The sequence below is a fragment of the Schistocerca americana genome, chromosome 3 (genome assembly GCF_021461395.2).
Source record: "Schistocerca americana isolate TAMUIC-IGC-003095 chromosome 3, iqSchAmer2.1, whole genome shotgun sequence".
In the NCBI taxonomy this organism is placed as follows: Eukaryota; Metazoa; Arthropoda; class Insecta; order Orthoptera; family Acrididae; genus Schistocerca; species Schistocerca americana.
Window position 1 is genome coordinate 511,539,560 of NC_060121.1, and position 8,031 is coordinate 511,547,590.

The 8,031-nt window shown below is 44.4% G+C and overlaps 1 non-coding gene across 1 annotated transcript; it reads right to left on the reverse strand.

The window, feature by feature from the left end:
* Positions 1-988: 988 nt before the first annotated feature.
* Trnan-guu lies at positions 989-1,061 on the reverse strand. Its single transcript has one exon. It is a non-coding gene; the product is annotated as a tRNA-Asn (tRNA).
* Between the last annotated feature and the right edge of the window lie 6,970 nt (positions 1,062-8,031).

An 8,031-nucleotide genomic window follows, 5' to 3' on the forward strand; every position in this document is an offset into this window, starting at 1 on the left:
ATTGTATAGAATCGCATCATGAACTATGGAAAAACATGAAAAGCGTAGATTCGAAGCGGTCGAGATATGGTGCTCTAGAAAGGTGTCGAAAATTGGGTGGATTAGTAAGGTAAGAAATCAGGAGGTCTTCCGCAGAGTCGATGGTGAGAGGAACATGCCAAAAATCCAGGCGAGAAGGACAGGTAGGTAGGACATGTCTTAAGACATCAACGAATAAATTCGATGGTACTGGAGGAGGCTGGATAGGACTACAAATGTAAAGAAAGACAGCGAATAAATTCGATGGTACTGGAGGGGGCTGGATAGGACTACAAATGTAAAGAAAGACAGAGACTGAAATATATCCAACCAATGGATGACGACGATGGGTACAAGTGCTACTCTTAGATGAGGAGATTGTCACAAGGGGGGATTCGTGGCGGGACCTCATCTAAGTAGTCTGAGCACTGATGACCACCAACAATGTTCAAGGCAACAAATTGTGTGTCTCATTAAGGCTCAAAAACGTATCCTTCACAGTTGATGGTCATCCTCCCGGGAGTGCTGGTTCTATAAGCTGTGCAGGAGAACAAGTGAAAGGTTTGGAGCGTAGGAGAGGTAACAAGGTGCGAGGACGGAGAGGTAGTGGGCCCATTTTACACGGATGGTACCATCACTGCTCGTGAAATTAACAGTAATGATTTTAATTGCAGTTCGTGTCAAAGTTTCAAAGTTTCTCCGCTGCAGAACGAATATCATTCTGAGTGTCATCCGTTCCAGTTACTCCCAATCTAAAACGCTCATATTCAAAATTATAATGAGCAGAAGAATGGATAAATTGGCAGAACAGAGAACTGTGGGAAACTGCAGTTGATTTTGCAACGCGTAATTGTTGTTTCCAGTGCACGGGAAGATATTAAATGGATGCAGTACTTATCAACACACACATTACATATTTACGCGTTTATACCGCGTTACAAAGTATTGCACTTGAGGAAATTAAAATTTGTAGCAGGACGTGGTTTTGATCCACGGACCTTTGGGTTAACAGCCCAATGCGCTCCCAACTGCGCCATCCTGCTTTACGTCTCCACGATCCCTGATCCCTGCAGGTAAGATATACGCTATTCACGTCACCCCCCCCCCCCCCCCCCCCCCCCGCCGCTCCACCCGGCCACTAAACCATTTTGAAAGGGGAGCTACCGGCACCTGGGCGGTGCGGATAGGCATCTGGAGAACGTAACCACGCGCGCAGAGGAGAGAAGAAATTCCACCTTGTGACGTAGGAAAACGTTGAGTAAGAGGCAAACAGTGAAAGACACTAACAACCTAATGGTGAGATTACTTAACTACACGATGGCTGGAGCTGCAACAAGAGTAAGACAAATTAATTTCCAAACTATGAATAAATGTGGTTTGGCGCACCTGTGAATGTGTTAGGCTCAATGAACGTTTATAATTTGTAAATTGTGGTCGCCTGTGTAGTCGTATGGAAATATGGATGTCGCCGGGTCCTGAAAGCGATGCCCTCTTAAGCTGACAGCCGCTGTCTGCGGCACCAATAGCGACGACCACACTCGTTGCCTTAAGCCTTTTGTGCTAAATTGTAACAGGTGATAATGAGTCCACAATCGATTATATTGAGATGTGGAAATGACGGTCGCAAAGGAGTATTTATTGCGTTATGCACTTACACAGAGTACACTGCTAACTCGAAGGAATCTCATAGTAATTCTTCGTAGCAACGACCGCCATTCTCAATGCTTGTATTTCAACGGCTAATGTCTAGAATGAGGACAATCCCGACGCCTCCCGAATCGGTAGCCATCAGCAACAGTTCTCTGTCAACGTAAAGGCGGACATTGTCCAAGATCACCTAACACAATCTTATTTCATGCCTCCCCTTCTAACTGCTCCACGTCACCCGGTGTTCCTGGGAGAGGTTCTGCCACAGTCTTGGTGACTGTACCCTTTGTTGTTCGCGAAAGGCAGCGGTTTCAACACGACGATGCATCAGCCCACTTGGATGTTAGCGCCTCAACAACACAAACTTTCATCGTTGGACACGAAGGGGAGGTCCTGTCACATGGGCAGCGCGGTCGCCGTATCTCACACTTCTAGACTTTTCCTCTTCAGTAAAGTCAAGACGTCGGAGTAGGAACATCCCGTAGAAACAGATGAAGGCCTGCTGTCTAGGGTCCAAGCTGCCTAGCTCCTGGTACAACACACAAGTGGGATCTTTGAGAGAGGGAGGCAGAACTGCATGCTCCGTTGCCATGGAGACACTGAGACTGGCGGTCGCCATTTTGAATAATTACTATGAGCTACGTTGTTGTTATGCGGTGTACGCTGTGTACGTCCATGTTGTTGTTGTGGTTCAGAGGCTGGTTTGATGCAGCTCTCCATTCGACTCTATCCTGTGCAAGCTTCTTCATCTCCAAGTAACTAATGCAACCTACATCCTTCTGAATCTGCTCAGTGTCTTTATCTCTTGATCTCCCTCTACGATTTTTACCCTCCACGTGGCCATCCAGTACTAAACTCGTGATCCCTTGATGCATCAGAACATATGCTGCCAACGGATTCCTTCTTCTAGTCAAGTTGTGCCACAAATTCCTTTTCTGCCCAATTCTATTCAATACCTCCTCATTAGTTATGTGATTTACCCATCTAATCTTCAGCATTCTTCTGTAGCACCACATTTCGAAAGCTTCTATTCTCTTCTTGTCTAAACTATTTATCGTCCATGTTTCACTTCCATACATGGCTACACTCCACGCAAATACTTGCAGAAAAGACTTCCTGACACTTAAATCTATACTCGATGTTAACAAATTTCTCTTCTTCAGAAACGCTTTCCTTGCCATTGCCAGTCTACATTTTATATCCTCTCTTCTTCGACCATCATCACTTATTTTGCTCCTCATATAAGAAAACTCATCTACTACTTTAAGTGTCATTTGCTAATCTAATTTCCTCAGCATCGCCTGATTTAATTCGGCTACATTCAATTATCCTCGTACGTCCATAACACAATAAATATGTATTTCCGATCATTGCGTCTCTATCTCATTATAATCGTTTTTGTAATAACTGTTTCAGTTTGACACAAAAGGTGTGAGACACCACCCGTGTGGTTGCTAACAGTGAGGGTAAAGTTTCGAAACACAAGTATTAGGCGTCATCTTGAGGCTTGCCTGTTATTAGAGGTCCGTTTATCAGTTATCGTCATTATGCATAAAAATAATATAAGAAGTGGTGGCTGTGCCCACATCCAGTGTGCATTACCTCAGTATACACAAAGGGGACTCAAAATTTACTGTTGCATTTTGAAACAACAATATAAACCGCAGAAATTATCCAAAATCCCTTGACAACAATTTTGACCGTTCGCAGACATATGAAAAGCACAGCTGACTAGACAGAAACTAGATGACAAATAATGAAATATGGAAACTGGCAGGAACAGCCTGGGGAGTGTAAGTGGATATCTTACACACCACCAGACAATCCCTCGTGTCGACTACCGCCGAATACCGTGCACTGGTGTGGTTCGGGGGCAGAAACAGCACCAAATAGATGACCATTTAAAGGAGTCGATACACGCAATAACTAGAAAGCTGGGAACTACACCAGCACCTTTCCCCACGCTCTTGTAGCCATCTCTTCGTCAGACCTGAGGCGACAACACGTCACAATCATAGATTGTAGCGAGTCTCACGCTTCTGTTCTCCCAAGATACCTCTAACCCACGCCGTGCAGCGTAACGCTGCCTGCTCCCAGCTGAAAACCTACAGAAATGCGTGGGAGACGTCCTGTTACAGCGCAAAACCTTTTTCCTGGAGGAAGTGTGAAAAGAGAGATGGATTTCTGTCAACGATTTTCGCAACGGCTACGACGATTCCACTATACGAACGTCAGTGTCAGATCTACTCCGGAAGTTATGGCGCGCCTAAACATGATCCGACCATGCCACGACATACACAGATTAGGACATCAAGGAAAACTTCCTTGCTACTTGAAGGAGCTGTGACTGTAGAGGAAAACAGAGATTGGAACATATTCTACAAATTAGTCGAGGAAGTTAGGTGCAAATGCTACTCTGAGACGAAGAGGTTGGCACGGGGGAGAAAATCGTGCGCAAGTGCATCAAACGACCTTGAGCAGGAACAGCGATATCATTATTAGTTTTTACAATAAACTACATCAAAAGGAACTCCTCGTTGATTATTCACTGCGTCTATACACGCAGACATACATGGTGTTGCGCTTGTCATTGAAAAGAAGAAAAAAATTGCCATCTGTTTTGGCCATTGACGAAAATAACACAGCTGTTTATGAAAAAACGCAGACGTTAGTATGCTCCCTTACGTTAGCAACAGTTTGTTCCTGTTTTTCTTTTTCTAGATTTGCTAGATAATGAAACGACAGTTCCATCGTGGCTTGCAAAAAGTCACATGGATTTGTTGTTCAGTTAGCCACCAACAATAATCCGATTGGGGACGAACAATGGCAAGCGGTATTGGTTAACGAATGCATCGGTGAAAATGAGTCACTACGCTGATAGAGAAAGAGCAGATCCTACTTGCCGATGCCTATCAGCATGCATACTATCTTCGGAAACTTTGCCTTAAACTAAAACGGCAATTTCTATTGTCGAGGAATTTCGTACATCGTATTCCGGATAATAGATTCGAGGCACTATCTTAGAGCTACAATAACTACAAGTTTAAAGAACAGGTATGAAGATTAAGGTATAAGATCCCACTGATGGCAAAATTATTAGAGATGGAGCAAAAGCTGAAAGTATTTGTATTACGTATACGTCGGTGGCACAGTGCTTCTTTTGCTATTAAATTCAGTTACATAGATGAGTGAGACAGTATTGTAATATACTCTCGACATTATGCATCCGTACATTCAGCAAGCACTAAAAAAAACAAGGGGCAATTTGGAAAGGGCATTCATAGCCCAGAGAGAAAAATTAAAAACTTTGAAATATAAGGATGACATGGTAATCCTGTCAAAGAGGCGGAAGATCAGTTGAATGAAATGGATTGTGTTTTGGAAAAAGGTTGCAAGTTGACAATGAACGAAAGCAAAAGAAATGTAACGGAATGTAGCTGAATTAAATCGGGTGATGGTGTGGGATTTCAATCAGAAATTGAGACATTGCAAGTAGAAGATGAGTTGTGCTATTTTTGCAGCAAAATAACTGACAGTGGCTGAAATTAAGAAAATATAAAATGCGGATTGGCAATAGCAAGGAAAATATTTCTGGAAAAAATAAACTTGTTAACATCAAATTTAAATTTCAGGTATCATGCTGGAATGAAAGCAAACGGAATAGATACAAAAGTCGTGGCCTTCAAACCAAAACAAAACAATGAAACAAATGACCGTCAGAGGTGCATCAGAAATGTAAGGGAACAAAAGGTTTTAAAATGTTGAAGATTAGTGGGGAGAAAATAAATTTAAGATATAATTATAAACGTAAAGACCATAACTGTATAGGTTGCGAGGTATGAAATATTTAGCTAAGCGGTTTTCGACTCACAAGGCTATTATCGAAATCTACACTACTGGCCACTAAAACTGCTACACCACGAAGATGACGTGCTACAAACGCGAAATTTAACCGACAGGAAGAAGACGCTGTGATATGCAAATGATTAGCTTTCCAGAGCATTCACACAAGGTTGGCGCCGGTGTTGACACCTACAACGTGCTGACATGAGGAAAGATTCCAACCGATTTCTCATACACAGACAGCAGTTGACCGGCGTTGCCTGGTGAAACGTTGTTGTGATGCCTTGCGAAAGGAGGAGAAATGCGTACCATCACGTTTCCGACTTTGATGAAGGTCGGATTGTAGCCTATCGCGATTGCGGTTTATCGTATCGCGAATCGGTGGGTTCAGGAGGGTAATACGGAACGCCGTGCTGGATCCCAACGGCCTCGTATCACTAGCAGTGGAGATGAAAAGCAACTTATCTACATGGCTGTAATGGATCGTGCAGCCACGTCTCGATCCCTGAGTCAACAGATGGGGACGTTTGCGAGACAACAACCATCTGCACGACGTTTGCAGCAGCATGGACTATCAGCTCGGAGACCATGGCTGCGGTTACCCTTGACGCTGCATCACACACAGGAGCGCCTGCGATGGTGTACTCAACGACGAACCTCAGTAAACGAATGGCAAAACGTCGTTTTTTTCGGATGAATCCAGGTTCTGTTTATAACATCATGATGGTCGCATCCGTGTTTGACGACATCGCCGTGATCGCACATTGGTAGCGTGTATTCGCCATCGCCATACTGGCGTATCACCCGGCGTGATGGTATGGGGTGCCATTGGTTACTCGTCTCGGTCACCTCTTGTTCTCATTGACGGCACTTTGAACAGTGGACGTTACATTTCAGCAAGATAATGCACGACCGCATCTTACAGCTCCTGTACGGGTCTTTCTGGATACGGAAAATGTTCGACTGCTGCCCTGGCCAGCACATTCTCCAGATCTCTCACCAATTAAAAACGTCTGGTCAATGGTGGCCGAGCAACTGGCTCGTCGCCGGCCGGAGTGGTCGAGCGGTTCTAGGCGCTACAGTCTTGAACCGCGCGACCGCTGCGGTCGCAGGTTAGAATCCGGCCACGGGCATGGATGTGTGTGATGTCCTTAGGTTAGTTAGGTTTAAGTAGTTCTAAGTTCTAGGGGACTGATGACCTCAGCCATTAAGTCCCATAGTGCTCAGAGCCATTTGAACCATTTTTGAACTGGCTCGTCACAATACGCCAGTCACTACTCTTGATGAACTGTGGTGTCGTGTTGAAGCTGCATGGGCAGCTCTACCTGTACACGCCATCCAAGCTCTATTTGACTCAATGCCCAGGCGTATCAAGGCTGTTATTACGGCCAGTAGTTCTGGGTACTGATTTCTTAGGATATATGCACCCAAAGTGCGTGAAAATGTAATCACATGTCAGTTCTTGTGTAATGTATTCGTCCAACGAATACCCGTTTATCATCTGCATTTCTTCTTGGCGTAGCAATTTTAATGGCCAGTAGTGTAACTGTAATAATCGAAGACAGTGCAATGCTGGTGTATAATAGTTGCAGAGTAAGTTGCAAATACAGAGCAAAGAAGTGAAAATACAATGGTAACGTCACTGAAAATATTGAAACGAAACGAGCTCCTCGCGAAGCCGTAAAGACCCAAGGGATGTCTACGGGCAGCCCGTGTCATCCTAGGCCTTCCGGCGCCATCCGCATGCTGTATGGAAGGGCATGTGGTCGGCGCACCGCCCTCCCGAACGTTTTCCAGATTTTCCAGATCATGGAGTCGATACTACTAGGCAAACTTGCTTCATGAGGCTGGGTGTTTCCCCTATCAGTCTTCCCACTAAGGAAAAAATCATTGGCAGTCGGCATAACAGCAATCTACCCTGATCACTGACCAATGGAGGCGGTCTGCAAATATTAAAGCTAGAAGGCAAATCAACAGAAAAGGGACACCAGGAAATATTACGGCAAAACATAAATCCGTGTGTGTGTGTGTGTGTGTGTGTGTGTGTGTGTGTGTGTGTGTGCACGCGCGCGCGCGCGCGCACGCTCGAGTGAGAAAGAGAGAGACAGAGAGAGGGAAGGGAGAGGGACAGAGAAACAAGCGAAAGAGGAGGAGGCCAAAATGAGCAAATAATTACACTCAACTGAAGACAAGTGAAAGAGAAGTGAAAAAACTTAACAAGCTTCATACCGAGTTCGTTAAAAGAGAGGAACGGCTCTAGGGCTCCGCCTGAGGCATTAAGGAATCGTCAGACTGGTAGTGCATGAAACTAAGGGACTTTAATTTTATCAGTCAGTGCTGACATAAATTGTATTTGTTTTGACTCTTAAATCAATTAACAAAATGCAATACACAACTAACAACGCTAAATCAATTAAAAGTGATAAAATAACGTTTCATACCTGATGGCTGCGTTAGCACGTTGCAGTAATGAGTATATCCTCGAGGATCCTATAGTGTGGCTAGCCAGTGAAAAGCATTATA